At 32.9% G+C, this 16,553-nt stretch overlaps 1 long non-coding RNA gene across 1 annotated transcript in view; it reads left to right on the forward strand.

The window, feature by feature from the left end:
* Positions 1–16,553, forward strand: part of LOC143265242 (uncharacterized) — a 242,684-nt gene that overhangs the window by 111,898 nt on the left and 114,233 nt on the right. Inside the window, exon 2 of the long non-coding RNA XR_013039575.1 lies at positions 13,348–13,483. This is a non-coding gene — a long non-coding RNA (uncharacterized LOC143265242). The remainder of the gene's footprint in view (positions 1–13,347; positions 13,484–16,553) is intronic.

Here is a 16,553-nt window from a genome sequence, read left to right on the forward strand (position 1 = left end):
CGTGAAATGAACTGGAATAAATACGACCTCAGCTCATTATTCATTGAAAAAAGAACATGTCCTTGCTTTCCTGCTCTCCTTGCACTCTTTCATCGATCGTTCCACTTCGTTTTGATTCATTTATGAATTACGAGACTCTTTGCAAATGTTTGTTTAGTTTCAAATATTATCGTCTTTTTGCAAACTCTGGTTGAAATGTTAGATAAATATATATTAACGTGATCTTTCCTTTGAAAAGATATTTGTAATATTCTAAATTCTTAAGGTTTTAACTTGTAGATTTATAAATTCTTAAATTTTGTTATTTCTAGATTTTTGTATTTACAGATTTCTAAATTTCTCCATTTGTTGACTTTTAAATATTTGGATTTCTGAGTCTTTGAGTTTTAAATTTTATAATTTGTAGGTTTTTAAATTTCTAGATTTCTAAATTTCTACACTCTTAAATTTCTAGATTTCTAGATTTCTAGATTTCTAGATTTCTAGATTTCTAGATTTCTAGATTTCTAGATTTCTAGATTTCTAGATTTCTAGATTTCTAGATTTCTAGATTTCTAGATTTCTAGATTTCTAGATTTCTAGATTTCTAGATTTCTAGATTTCTAGATTTCTAAATTTCTAAATTTCTAAATTTTTAAATTTCTAAATTTCTAAGTTATCATGTTTATCAACTTTTATTTTTTATAAGTTTCAAATCAGCAAATTTTTACATTTTTTATTTTCTACATTTAATAATCCAATAGTTCTCATTTCCAAATTTCCAAACATTCAAGCTCCTAAATTTTTTAATTAGAAAGTTACTAAATTTTTCAGTTAGATCTTGAAAAATTTCTGAATCATAAATCATTCCATACTGATTTTAATTTTTAGGTCCCTAAGTTTCTATTCTTGACTTTCTTTTCTAATTACAAAATTTTCTAGCTCTACCTCTTTGTTAAAAAATTTTCAATTATTGATTACAGATTTAATTACCATATATTCAATCATTAGTTTTAATTTTTGATTAATAGATTTTAAGTGTTGATTATTAATTTCAATATTACTTGTCATATATTCAGTCGCTGATTTTAATTTATGTTTACCACACGTTTAATTAATGATTTTAATTTTTGTATATCAGTTATATAATTATTTATTTTATTCTTTGTTTATCATATTTTCGATTATTGATTCTAATTTTTGCTCACCAGATTTCATTTCAATTTTCAAATTTAGTTATTCATTTCAAGCTCGATTACAAGGTTATAAAAATTTAAATACAATACCAAATACCAAATTTTCAATTATCTACTGTAATTTCACATTACCAAATTTTCAATTATCTCCTTTAATTTCGCGTAACAAAATTTTCAATTATCCAGCGCACCGCGTAAACAAAGATGGTAGACGAGTCTAAGCGGAGTCTTCTAGCAGCGGAATTCGTTGTTTTCCACGGCGTGTTTGCGCATAACTCCAAGGGTGGCCAAGTAACAGCTGTTTTCTCCTGTCTCGTGACGGCGCCAGCGGCGGACAGGAGAAAAAAAAACGCAGAAACAGGATGGCAGTCACGGGGGTGGAGAGAAGAGCGAAGCAACAATCGAAACCATGTCGGGCAACGACCGTGGCCCGCGCGCCACTCTTCGCAAATGGACCGACGTTGTTGTTGTTTCAATGTCGCCGTACTCCATCGCGGCTATCCTTCTCGCGACTATTTATTTTTCATACGTTTTCTGTCGCTCGCGTTCAATCCCCGACGAGAGAGAAAGTGGCCGGGGATAGTTCTAAAAGTATCAATTAGCCGTGGACCCGAGTCTGGATGGTTTAAAGAATCGAGGAGAACTAGCACGTGAAAACGGGTCGCGTAAAAAAAGAGGTGGGTTTCTTTGCGGTAGTAATTAGTTCCCTCTTCGAGGGGCGGCGAAACGGGAAGAAGGAAAAAGAAGGTAGCCAAAGGGGTTCCTTTTAATGATAATTGGTTTGCTCGAGGAACGGAAGCAGAAGAGGGAGACAAAAGAGGAAAAAGTCTCAATCGGAACTACATTAATCGGTAATCGGGCGCGATAAGAACGTATTCGATTACCCTTCGGTTAAGCTGATAATTTAATTTTCAATTTCTTACCGAGATTTACAGGTTGATGCTGAGATATACCTGTAACGAATAGATAGTAAGTGGATGGAAAAGTATACAGGGTGACTCACCACATTTTGCTATTTAAATTTGCGTCATTATTATTACTCATAGCAAACAATATCTTAGATGAAGTTTAATGGTTTTGACGGGGGCATATGCTGGTAGTGTATTTTTTTTTGAGGTGGACGTGTAAAGGACATATGAAGGTCATTAATGTTTTTTTAAATGGAATCATATATTTTTTATTGCATCAGCTGATTCTCCTTCATATTTTTTACAAAAAAGTATTAATCTATTTATGTGAATAAATCATTAGTTTAGGAGATATTTTAATTCTAACTTGTTAGGAAATCGTGACTTTCTGGTCAATATTATGAATTGCCCTAACTAAAGAGCAAATGTTTTTCAACATTCTTTAAGAGGTCACGTGTCACCAAACGAATTGTGAATTTTTTTTTTTTTTTTTTTTTTTTGTTATGCAGTAACAGTGAAATTTAGTCTCTGTTACGTGTCTAATACGATGAATACGACTTTACGGTAAATTATCACTTCATAATGAAGTATTCTAAAGAAGAAAAGATAGACATGTTATTAGTTTACTTTGAAGCTGGGAAAAGTGCTACACGTGCAGAAAGATTATACACTACGGAATGTTAGTAAGTCATTAATTTCTTGATTCAGAAAATGTTCTGATGCAAATGGTCGCCACAGTGAACCTTTTCTGTAAATAGACATTAAAATTAAAATATCTCTTAAACTAATGATTTTTTCACATAAATAGATTAATACTTTTTTGTAAAGAATATGAAGAACTATCAGCTGATGCAATAAAAAATATATGATTCCATTTAAAAAAAACATTAATGACCTTCATATGTCCTTTACACGTCCACCTACAAACAAAATATACCACCAGCATATGCTCCCCTCAAAACCATTCAACTTCATCTAAAATATTGTTTGCTATGAGTACTCACAATGACGCAAATGTAGATGGTAAAATGTGGTGAGTCACCCTGCATGCAGTAATGTGTATATTAGTGATATATCTCTAAAATCTCTTAAAATCTCTTAAAATCTTGGTAACGTGGAGACTTGGAAATTATAGAGTTTGGAAATTTTATAATTCAGAATCTTTGTAATATTGTATTTCCGAACTTGGAAATATTAAATTTAAAAACTTAGAAATATTAAAATTTTTACATTTTTATATTGTCATACTTTTCCGTTTGTAGGATTCTCAAATTAATTACGTGATAATTCAGAAATTTTAGAGACTACATAATATCCTTTCTAATTTAGAAATTCAGAAAACTAGAAATCTGAAGATTTCTCTGAAGATGAAAACGTTAATTTTTAGAAACTTAAGTCAAATAACATAGAAATTTAGAAATTAAAAAATCTAAAAATATAGAAATTTGAATGTTTCGAAACGTAGCAATCTAAAAATACTGAATTTCCCGATTTACAGTTCCTCAAAATGTTTAGCACACGTTAGAAAGTTAAAAATTCGAAATCCTGTATTTCCGAGCGTTGCAATATCATTGAAGCGCTATAACTCGATTCATTTTTGTCTCCGCAAAAAAGTTCGATCCGATTCCAAAAACAAAAAAGCGAAACACCACTGCAGAAATACATCGACAAGAGTACACCAGAACATGTTCAAACAAAAAATGCGCTGAACCGTGCACGTAGCTAAAGACTTTTCTAAAAGACAAAAGTTCCGTGTGCACACAGCGAGCAGTAACGAAGTTTCTGCAGTTCCAGCTCAAACATATTAACATCGACTAAATTATTATACATGAGATGGCTTCGCCTTAAATACGCAAAAACCGTCTCGCGACTAAAGCGTCCACTTTTCCTTTCTGGAAATGCGCGTGCAGTCTGGGACGGGAGAGTTGAAAAGCTTGGCTGGACGTACGCGCGAGCGGTATGACTAACCGAGTGACTAATTAGAAGAAGAAAAAAAAAGCGGCGGAGCACTCAGGAGCGCAAACATAATTAGGGGGCAGCTGGGAAGAAATAAAGAAAAAGGGGTAGATTGTTTGAGGACACGCGATCTACCGTATTCCTCGACCAAAGTCCACGATGACCGACTAGCCATCGCTAATGGCGACGGTAAAAAGTGTTTACACGCGTTTACAAAGAGCCCGGGATCCGCCCAAGATCGGGCGGAGCGCTTAATTCTCCGCGTCAAAACAGAAAGTCGCCGGGTTTCTCATGAACGACCTGTGGAGCTGTTTCACAACACCGTAAATATGCATACGTAACACGCTTAACGTTTTTCTTCTTGGCAAATAACGGTATCTGTTTCGCGGAAGTTCAACGTCATCACTTCCGAGTGTATTCAACGCTGGTTCAGTTTTCATTTTGGATTGGTTACATTATGTTATGTTGTATTATGTTTTTTTAGTATTTTTAGGACGTACTAGATTAATTATTGAGACATAGGTAGATCAAAGTGTCTGTGGTATATTCAATTTTTTATAATTGTACTGAGGATTTGTTAGTATATTAATAGAGTAAATTAGCGGTTCTAAAATAGTATACATTTTCTTTGGATAATTTTGAGAATAATTGTGGGGGAAAGAATAAACTATCGTTTATTTTCATTTCTGGAGATATATAGACTTGAATCTATCGTCTTTCTGGATGTGGAAGCTCTCAAATCTCACGTTTACAAGATTTTTCTGTTTCTGAGTACAGTAAATATTCGATATGTACACCATTCTCGGGTCTGAACTGGTGCAGATATCGTGCAGGTCCTACATTTCGAGCGAAAGAGACTGCGCGTAAACAAACAGTGACCTATCGGTAGGACACTCCTAATACAAGAATAAAACTTTATTTTTTATTTTTTTTTTTTAATTTTTTCCATCATATTTGTAACATCTTTCTCATTAAAATGAGACCAAACGCGACATACTTCGAGACATATTTACTTGTAATTTCAAGTGTTACGCGTACATCGATGACTTTACTCTATTAAGATATTGCAAGTAAATATAACTCAACTTATGTCGTGTTTGGTCTCATTTTAGTCAGGAAAATGTCACGAATATAATGAAGAAAGTTACATAAAAAATGGATGAAAAATAAAAAAATTAGCTATGCTCAAGTATTGCAAACAATCGAACAGACTTTTGATCTTTGCCGACTGCCACGTCTCTTTCTTTTGACTCGCTATCTTCTTCGACGTGAGAAACTTTTATCGTCAATTAAACTAGTAAATATAGTCCAAATTATGTTGTGTTTGGTCTTCTTTTAATTAGAAAAATGTAAAGAATCTATTGGTAAATTTGGATATCAATTTATGATCAATTATACAATTATTGTTAATAACAATTGTGTATAATTATTGTATATTATTGTTAACAAGTTGACAATGTATGTACCACGTAAATAAAGTTTCACTAATATAAATAATATTATTAGTATAATAATTATTTTACAAATGTGTTTATATACTTTACAAAGATAATTAATTATTCATAATTTTCGTGCGTTAAAAAAACACGACATTTAAGTGGGTACTTCATTCTTGCATGAAGTGCAATTCAATCAAAGATAGCACAATATTGTAATTTGGACATTTCATTCATGTTATGAAACAGAAACTGAGTAAGACAATTTGCATAAGATTATTTAAAACGCAATTCGAAAATGTTTTCCTATTCTTTTATTTACAATGTGTCTATACAATAGCCTTTAGATATCGAAGATTACATGTGATGAATCTTTAAAGTTAACAAAGACAAGATTCGGTTACAGTCGACGCGTGTTGAAATCGTGTAGAAATGGACGTACTTTAGCGTATTGTATGCAGTAGACTGTATTGTTTTCACGTATGTAACAGTTTTGTTGTGAATAGACGCCGTGAAGAATTATTTCTTACTCATCCTCTTTGAAACGATAAAAAAGAGATAACGTGTAAAAACCTGTTGCATTTACTAATACCATCGCAAGTAGAAGTAACACGTTGTAGCCAGACACGTCAGCCAAGTTGCACTGAACTACGCATTTAACTTAGGTACGTTTTAATTCAATTTCCTTGCGAAATGAAAACATTATTTTGCGTTTTCAATTTCTTCTCGTATACTTTTAACTTCCTAATTAATGTTAACTCTTAATAGTTAAACGAATGAAGAGGATAAGTATGAACTTTATGCGGTGCGTTTAATTTATAATTAAGAATACATACGCGTTAACGTATCTAAATTAAATTCTCTTTAAAACGATAAGTAATTAATTTTATTTTATACATTACTTTTTATTACGAATGATTTTTATTATATGGTAATAGTTTTATTATGTTGTATTTTTATTATGCAAGTTAAATGGACGTTCGAATTACATTGCACGTTTGGATAGATTTAAATTCAATCTTGAAACTTGCAAAATCAGAGTGATGCATTGTTTTAATAATTTAAAATAAATTTTAAATATTTGAGAGTATTGAATAATTTTTTTAAATAAAATTATATTCGCAGATCTTTTAATACATAATTCGAACGGAATTATTGTGAAAATAATGGAGAATTTTTAATTAAAATTCATTTTCATTGGAATAAATTTTGATTCGATTTAAATGTTAAATTTGTATAGAGTATTTATATTAAATGATCTGAAAATTTTCTTCTGTATTAATAAACAATATTCCCTATTTTACAATATCTGCTTTTTATTTTAACAATATTTATTTCTAGATAAAGTTGCAAATATTTTATGTTTACCATTCTCTTCAGTTTCTCAATTAATTTATCCGATTTTCTTAAAAAAGATATCTTTTAGTAATTAAAGAATGAACATGTTCCAAAAATTATGTCTTTACATAAGAGAAGAAATTGAATATATAATAATAATTTTACTTGCATTTTAATGTTTATTTTTAAAAATAATGACAAGTTACTATTTTTATTATTTCAGATCGAATGAAGTTTTTTTATATGGCAAAACATTTTATTGCATTTCATTGCAACAGAAAAGAATTACATTTAAAAATCGATAAACTAATACTAAAAGAATAGCTGTTATTCGACAGGGGTTTATTTACTAGCAATCACTTTTAACGCTTCATCTGCTAAATTGTAAGCGATAATCGCAGTGTTTAATTAGTTTCAAATTGAAACGATTAATTTATTCGTTTCCTCAATTAATATTACGTAATTTATTATGTTTGCTAATTATAGTAATATTCATTAATTTATCTCTTCGCGTTTGATTTTATTTTAGAAACATGATATATGACGTAAATATTATCATTTATGAACAGACACTATGATTATAAGCCAATTTGCATTTATTTACTTTTAATTCATATAATAGTTAGAAAATTTTTATGACATCGTGACGACTGTATAAATAATAACATTTACTATTAAAAAATTAACAAGAGCTAAACATATTTTAATTTTTGCAAGGTTTAATTTAATTTTTACTTTTAAAAAGGAAGTGAGAAAAAATATATTAATTTTTATCTCCACGAAGAACATTCTTTTATTTCTCTCAAAGTAATTTGTAACTTTTGATATTCGTTTTGATAATCAATCAAGTAACTAAGGTGAGTCTTCACATTATTTATGACTTTTATTTTAATTATTTTTAACTTTCCATCTATTAGTGTATCATTGCCTTAAGTCCTCAAAATTCCTTTCTACAATTCCCATAAATAATTAGTTTAACTGAATTGCAGCGCTGGTTATATGGCTATCGTGGTGGTCAACGTGTTAATTATTAGCATCAGATATCAATAACTGACGTACGTATTATCGTGATATTTCATGGACATGCTTGTAATACGTAATCATCGATATCACCTAAATATCAAGCCAAAATAAGCCTAAATATTATTTCAATCCAAAAGGTGCAATTTATAAAAAAAATATTAATAACCAGATTATTGCCAACTGTCTTAATCTATCCTTCCTCTTAATTTCTGATAACTCTTAATCCTCCCTCTTAAATTATCCCCAACAATTTTAAATTCCACTTCGGGACAATGAAATGATCTTAAAAAAAGTGTCCATGAAGACGGGCTTCGTCCTTCGCGTAAAAGGTAAAGTTTCCGACTACTCAGACTGGCAATTTATGAGGGTCAATTTAGGGGATCAGTGTGGCCGGTGTAGCGATACCAAGCCACGCTCTATCGGAGATACTCGATCAAAGCAACAGCTGATGGCCAGCCGCTATCTATCGATCCATCGATCGGTATCGATATTGTAATAGTTTGCTAATAGTCGTATGATTGTTCGACCATTCACAACGACCTGTAAGCGTGCCTATGCAGCATCCACAGGTCCGGAGAAACGCGAAAAGGGAGGACTGCTATAGGACAGAGAAAACTGAAACTGTAGGACAAGAGAAAAGGAGATAACAAACGTGGATTGGCTACGGAAAATTTTAACGTGCCATAACGTGCGGTAAATTCGATTATTCTTGGCTACGGGTTCTCACTTTTTCGGTGTACACACCTCTCACCTGTCGGTGGACCGTTGTGGCTGAAATCTCTATGGGGCGAAATTCTTTCGTCTTATACACTTTAATAGAGGTGATACTTAAATTTCTATACAGATCTAACATCTATATTAGTAGAAATTTGTTCACTTTCTTAACTGAAAGTACTTTCACTTAGAGCTATGGAAAATAAATATAATGGAAACATTTGGTAAGATTTGTTGGAAATAAAAATATTAAAAAGACATTGTTGAAGCCTGTACGTCAAATTGTATTTAAAATTACCCTCTTTATAGTAACAGAAAATTTTGTTAGTAACTGCACCAACATTAATTTGTTCTTTCAGACAAAATGTAGTGTTGAAAGTACCCAGTTGTGACATAACATTCTTCAACTGGCGATTTCTTTTTGTTCAATTTGTCAAGGTTTCCTCTTAACAAGCTCTAACGAAGAAATGACAGTTACAAAGTTACAGCAACCAATCAGAATATCAAACAATCACAAATCGCAGTATTAAATCTTAAAAAAGAATCTACAATGCACCATTTCATTTTTCACAGTTAGCGTTCGCGTACCCCATAGGGAAACATAAATCTCACCCGATAAGTTGCTTTACGTGTTCGTAAAATCCCATAGAATTTGTTTTCAACTTGCCTGTAAATTGGAACATAGATAACCCGGTAACTAGCATGATTCACGGGTTAACCATTAAACGAAATAGACACTTGGAGTTTTTAATTGGATATATTTTTATTTCGGGACAAATTACTGGATAAATTACTGTCCCAGCTGGGCCGGTAGATCGTCGATAGATTTAACTATGCCCGCTTTTTTTTCCTTTTATTTCTTTTTTTGTGCCAACATTTCACGGTCCGTCGACTCGTCTGACAATAAAAAATTGCACGGCTACGATTATATTGCGTCGCGATGCTATGCGATGTAGGAATTTCGCTCGATAAAATTGTCTTAACGAGCGGGGTATTAAGCGATACGCATAATGAAACTTTTCCGTCACGACGACGTCCATCAGCATTTATCCCGTCGACGAATCGTTATATTCACGACGCGTGAATTCGAGAGGTGTCTGATTTAAAACGTAACGCGGAATGATTCCATTATTTGCTATTCAGAACGTTGACATGTTGAGTGTTTAATTCTTTCAATTTAATTTTCCTATATGATGTATTGGCAGTATAACCTCAATTTTCAATTATTTCCATGAAATTCATGAGGTTTCCTCATTTTTACCAGATTCAAGATCGCAGTTTTTAATTTTTAGAGTGATAAAAATTTTTATTTTTTTGTGCAGGAATTTTGGAAGTTACTAATTCTGAAATTTATATAGTTGTATATTTAGAAATTTGTAAGTCTACAGATTTTTAATTTTTGAAACTTTCATATTGAAGAAAATTCAATTTTCGTATTTAGAAATTATTGCATTTAATTTGAAGTTGTAGATTTTCAAGTTTATAACCTTACTAATTACTAAATTTTCAAGTTTTAAGGTTTTCAGGTTTTCAAGTTTTCAGGTTTTCAGGTTTTCGAGTTTTCAAATTTTCAAATTTCTGAATTTTCCAGTTTTCAAATTTCAAATTTCTAAATTTTTCAATTTTCAAGTTTTCAAGTTTTTAGGTTTTAAGTTTTCAAATTTTCCAATTTTCAAGTTTTAAAGTTTTTAAATTTACAAATGTAGAACGTTATAAATGCTTCTGTTTACATGTATTGTTGTGTACAAGAAATTTGCACTATAGCAACGCATGTAACGTCATATGTGTGGCAATATAACAAAAGTCCACCAAGTGTCAACGTCCATGCAAATACTAAACTGCTTAATAATAAAAAGCAACAAGATATTTAACGAAGTTATGATAAAGTATTATATAATGAAATAAACACAATAAAGTATTGTATGAAATGCTGCAATATTTTACAATAAAATATTATATACAATTTATATAAACGATATATGTGATAAAATATCATGTATGTATATAAATTACATGTGATATTATTTTGTTTTTTATAAGTTATAATAAAGTATTATATATAATAAAGTAAATAAAATAAAATATTATATACATACAATTTATGTGTACGATATATATGATAAAATATCATATATATAAAATGAATCTGATATTCATAAATTACTCATATGTATAAATTTTACTTGATATTACGCAAAAATATAAATTATACCTAATATTATATCAACTACAAAATTTTGACCATCTTGAATAACTCTTCATAACAATCCAACAAAACACTATACCTCTAAACCTTAGCCTCTAAAAAACCCGACGTTACACCTAAAATCACAATAAACGTTTGCTCTAATTTTTCAACAATTATAGCAATTACATCAATCGCGTCTACGATCATAACGAATAGACTGTATCCTATGATAGAGTACCGATTTTTGCAATTCAAACAACTAACAGAGAGCGATAGTGGTCGTGTGTATCGCATTATTTTTATTGCTATGTCAGGTCGGTGGGTTGTAAAATATAGGGGAGACGAAAAAAAAGCGTAGTATGGCCGTACATAAATGTAACCCCGACCTAGGGAAACATTCGCGGCGGGAAAATAGGCGGAGAAGGGTGTGCCTGGTACGCCATTCAAAATCGATTTCACAGCGTGGCGTTATAGCCTTCGATGAACGGGTCACGACCGTGGAAATATGAATGAAAAACGGCTATGCGCGGTTCTTCGGGAAAAGCCCCGACTGGAAAAAAAGGAGGCAACCCATGCTGGCCGGACATCGATCGACCACGTGCTCAGCACCTGTTCGACTTTGCCCGCCCTTTTTCTCCTACTTTGTAAACACTTGCGTCCATCTTCTATTTCACCTCGTGTCTTATCTTTCGAGGATTTCTTCCAGTTCATATTTTATTCTTTTGTGTAGACTTTTTCAAAGGTCTTCTGGCTGGATCGATGATATTTTAGGATACTTTTATGTTAGCCTCCTGCGGAAATAGGATTGTGATCAATACATGCTTCTGTATTTTTAAATAAGCTTAGTTTGAAGATGGAGTAAGTCCATTTTTAAAAAGAATGAAAATGATGATAGATAAAACTTAATGTGGCGTTTTTATCTGTAAGCAATGTAAAATAATTCAAGTTCCGTAATATTTAGACGCTGCGAGTTTGGATGGTTAATGGTATTGGATTGATTATTTTGAATGTGGTGCAAATCCACCTTAGGCTGAAATTATTTTCAGTTGAATATATTGCAACACAATTCAGCTCCGGTTTTTTGTAATACTGACAATACTATGAAAAACTAATTTTAGTCTATTGGTGCCACAACCTTAAAATTTCAATGAAGATTATAACTATGATGTATCTAAAAGTAGGTAAAGCTGATAGGTAAGTATAAAAATAATTTTCTGGGTAATAACGCTCCAATAAAATCCTCATTTCCAAGAAGTTTTATTATCTTTATGTTGATAGAAACAAAACCCATGAGTAGGTGGTAAAAGAAGAATCTTCTAGTCAGTATTTGAATATGAAGACAATTCATTCGTTTGAATACAATTTTAAATAACTATTATTTTCCTGAATTTATAGGGTTGTGATACGTCATAGTGAAACAGATGATATTGACGATTAATAATAATCATTATGTCTTTACCTAATTAATTGAACTGACTTTGTAACGTTGATCGTTGGTAATCAAAATGGCGGTGGAGATATTAAGCACAATAATTTTATAAAATGTAAGATGAATAAAGAAAGATTTTGCGATTATCAAAGAAGTCTTGTCAAAAATGAATGAATAGTAAATTTTATGATGAACTTTTGTAATATATAAGTAGTATACATACAGTTAGTATGTAAGTAGAAATTTAGTTAAATATTAATAGCACATAAATATATTATTTATATTATTAATTTATATAAGCATAAAAAATTATGTAAACTATAAGAAATAGTATAATATCATGACTGTAACAATATTTTTAAGTATATACATAATACACTCCTATTATTGTTAATAAAGGAACTTTTACCCAAATAAGCCATAAGTTTGACATTCTTCTTCCAATGTTTCTTATTTCAATCACATAAAAATCATTCCTATTTCTTTAACATGTAAAATGTGCATGTTCATGCAAATATAAGATTCTTGAATAAAATATACCCTTTGCTTCCATTTATTACACGTTTCGTGTATCTTAAATGAATTATGTTGATTGTAAAACATTTCTTATATTTTGCAGACGCTTATATGCCAAATATAAAAATGAGATTTAATACAACTTTACATATTCACTACGAAAGATATAATTTAAATATAATAAAAATATAATAATATTAATTGCAGTAACCATTGTTAGTCCAGAAAAACCGCAATAATAATGAAAATAAAAATACAGAAATAATAATGTATACCTATATATTTAAAAAATAAATATTTATTTATTCAAAAACTTCTACATAAAGTATTCAGAACGATAGGCAAACATAATATAAAGTAACATAAGGCGGGTAACAAAATACGAATAAAACAATAACGATATTGTAACAAAAAAAGAAAAACCCCAACAAAAAAATTCTAATTACGAATATATGTATAATACATAGAACGTATACACCTGAAATATATTTAAAAATTTTCCCCACAATGTGAGTGTGAGTTAAAAATTACTAAATACCCTATATCCTAATAAAATGCATGAACTAATTTCGCGTCAATATTCGAATCAATCGATTCAGCAGATAAACCGGTTCTAACTACGTTCATCAGATACCGAGCTAACAACTCCGTCTGGTTCTTTCAGATCCCTCGAACGTACAATGCACGCAAGGCTATCCAGCACCGTAACGAGGGGACGTTTCCGTTCGCTTTTCCATTCTGACGTTTAATCATACTTAAGGTCCAGATCTGGAAGCATTCCCATCCAGGACGTCAGTCAGGTACGTCCAGCTAATTATGAATTTCTACCCTACCACAATCAATTTTCCCCGGGAACGAAATTGCCGGTAAATTGACGTCGCCGGTAGCCTCCTCGGCTAGGCCAACTATACTTCTAGCAGACTATCCGTAGTGGTGCCCGGACTCTGGGGATCATGCTGGGCTCTTTGTGCTCCGATGGTTACCATCGAGCAACACGTAAGAGTAACAGAGACGAGCGGATACGTTCGAGCCAGTTAGATAAGGACGCGTGTCGAGTTAGCAGGAACCAGGGAGCGAGATAGCCAGGGTGGTTTTTGGTAGGTGGGCTACAAAGGCGAAAGGGTGGCCCGTGAGGGTGGACCTAAGCGAGGATAAAGGAGAAGGAGAAAGCACACACCAGCATGGTGTATGCCCCCTTTTGGTAGGTGGGCCGGAGGACGATCAATAAGGAGCATCGTTGGTGGGGGGTCTTACCAGGACCTCAAGCTACCCCCTACGTTGTTCTGCTTAGGGTGAGGGTCCGCAAGAAAGAACTGAGAAAATATTCTGAAAGGGGTCGGTGGCGGAGTCTGTGTGCGCGCGTGACCGACGCTCAGTCCGTGAACTTTGCCCCCCATCCTCTCGCAACCTACCCTCACACACACAGGGAAGATTACACACGTACCGGGACACGTAAGAGCTGGCATCCGCTCTTCCTCCGACACGTTTCTCCTTCCTTTTTCATCGGCCGACACGTTAGCCACGTGTGCTCGCGAGCCTTGCGATCCGGGAGGGGTTCGCTCGGGCAGAATTTCGGAGAAAACCAGTCTGCACGGGGGAAGAAAAAAAATTACACGAGCAATTACTCTCTATCTTTTCCCTTTCGTCGGTAAACTTCCTGCTCTCTAGATGAGCGAATTCTTTTGTGAAAGGGAAAAGCTCTTGAAGAAATGTAGGAAGATTTTTTTTTTCTCTGCAAGATGTTTTTCGATTCTTTTTGCGGAATAAGATATGTGTTTTATGCCCGCGACTAACGAAGGCCAAGGAGAAACCGGGTTAACGTTAATTGAGATCCAAGTGCTCGCGTGTTTCCGCTGCGTTTTTTTAACGACCACGTGGCCGCAGTTTCCACGCGAAGAAAAATACCATACACCTGTTTGAATGCGCTCGACGACCACGTTCTGAGGCGTAATTCGAAGAATTAGATACGTTTCATGTTATGAGTTTATTATTGCGACGCTGTACCGTTGTCCACATATGACGGAAAACGATTTAATTTACTCTAGACACTGTTCCGAAAATATAACCTCTCATGTTGACAGTCGTAGTGAAAATATCAATAATGTCTGACTCTCTGTAATCATAATAAAGTATGCAATAATTTAATTAAGAGTGATGCACTTAAAGGTGAACAACTAAATTTTTTTAATAGTAATAACATGAAATGTGCTTATTTTTAGTTTTTTAATTTTAATATATAATATGTTGTATGTAAAAACAAGCCTACATACGAAAGAATGTTAAAGACTTTCAAACCCGAAAAGAAATGATCTTAGCACAAAAATATTATTTGTATGTTTACGTTTTGATAATATTTAAACTATATACAAAATATTTTTTATATTATTACAACTCAAAATGTTTAGATGAGTCTCAGATGAACTAAACTGTATAATAATTATTATATTCAACGTTTTTTTTCCATATTCTGCCAGTGGCGTATTTTATAAAATCAATAACACTTGTAACTTTGTATTTCCTTTTATATTGGAAAAGATATTACTGAAAAAATTATGCATGGAAATTTCAATAACGTTCTTTATGAAATTACCAATTTTCGTGTGTCATATTTCATACGTTCATGTGTTGACATGTTAATTTTTACATATCCGTATGTTCATACATTATTATTTATATGATCATATATTCATATGTTAATATTTATATCCCTATATGTTCATTTGTTAATATTTATATGTTTGTATCTTAATATTTATATGCTCATACGGTAATTTTAAATATTCATATGTAATTTTCATATGTTTCTATGATAATTTTCGTATCTTATTTATATCATATGTTCATATCTTAATACACGATGATATGTTGATTTTCATACACTCACATGTTAATTATGTACTCTTACATTCTCATATATTACGTTTTGTACGTTCATATACATATATTAATATCAACGTGTTAATAACAAAGTATTGAACTTCCTTTTCTTCACTTATTTGAATTCGACTCCCAGGTCAATTATAAAGATAAAACTCTATAGAAGAATCCCAAGCAAGTGGAACGATTCCATTAAACCGATTGCCCTCTATTCACCACAAAAATACAAGCAGCTCATGGTATCTTTCCTTCGAAAACAAGACGCGGAAATTAACGACATTTCAACAAATCGACCGATCGAGATCCCGCAGAGTAATTACGTGAACCTGAGTCGGTTGCATTGGGTAGCAGCCTCGCCGCCGTTGGGCGGATAAAAAATGACCGCAACGAGGTTACGTCGCGGATCGATTTAAATCTAATTTCCCGTCGTGTAGAACGACCGCGTGGCGCCAAAGCCCGTCAAGGAATCAGTGTCAATTAACGACGATGAAAGCAAAAGCTGGACGCGAAGCCGCCAGAGATCGGCCATGAATATTCAACCCTCTTCGGAGAATTTAATAGCAGTTAGGCATGGCTACAAGGTTCGAAGAAAAGAAGGAAACAAGTATATACGAGCAGACAAAACCCGATTACCCTCGAAGAGTATCTCCCTCGATATTTGATCGTTTCGCTACAATTCCTTGGTAGCATAACGGCCACAGGCGTACGAACATAGACACATGTTTATACGCGCGCGTGTTTATACGAGCCCAGGGGAAGCATCTAATCCGTCGGGTGGGCATTGTTGTCAGACACATTGGGGTTTGTTCTTGAGGCAGCTCGAGGGAGGAGGCGGCGGCGGATGAGAAGGAGGCAGTGGAAGGTGGTCAGATGGGTGATTCGAAGAGGGTGAACCGAGGAAAGTGGGAGGGTGAGGGTGGTTAGCTTTATTGATCTGTAAGACTGCCAACCTACACACTCTGCTTACTCGCCCTCCTCTTCGTTCTCCACATT

Source organism: Megachile rotundata, chromosome 10, assembly GCF_050947335.1.
Source record: "Megachile rotundata isolate GNS110a chromosome 10, iyMegRotu1, whole genome shotgun sequence".
In the NCBI taxonomy this organism is placed as follows: Eukaryota; Metazoa; Arthropoda; class Insecta; order Hymenoptera; family Megachilidae; genus Megachile; species Megachile rotundata.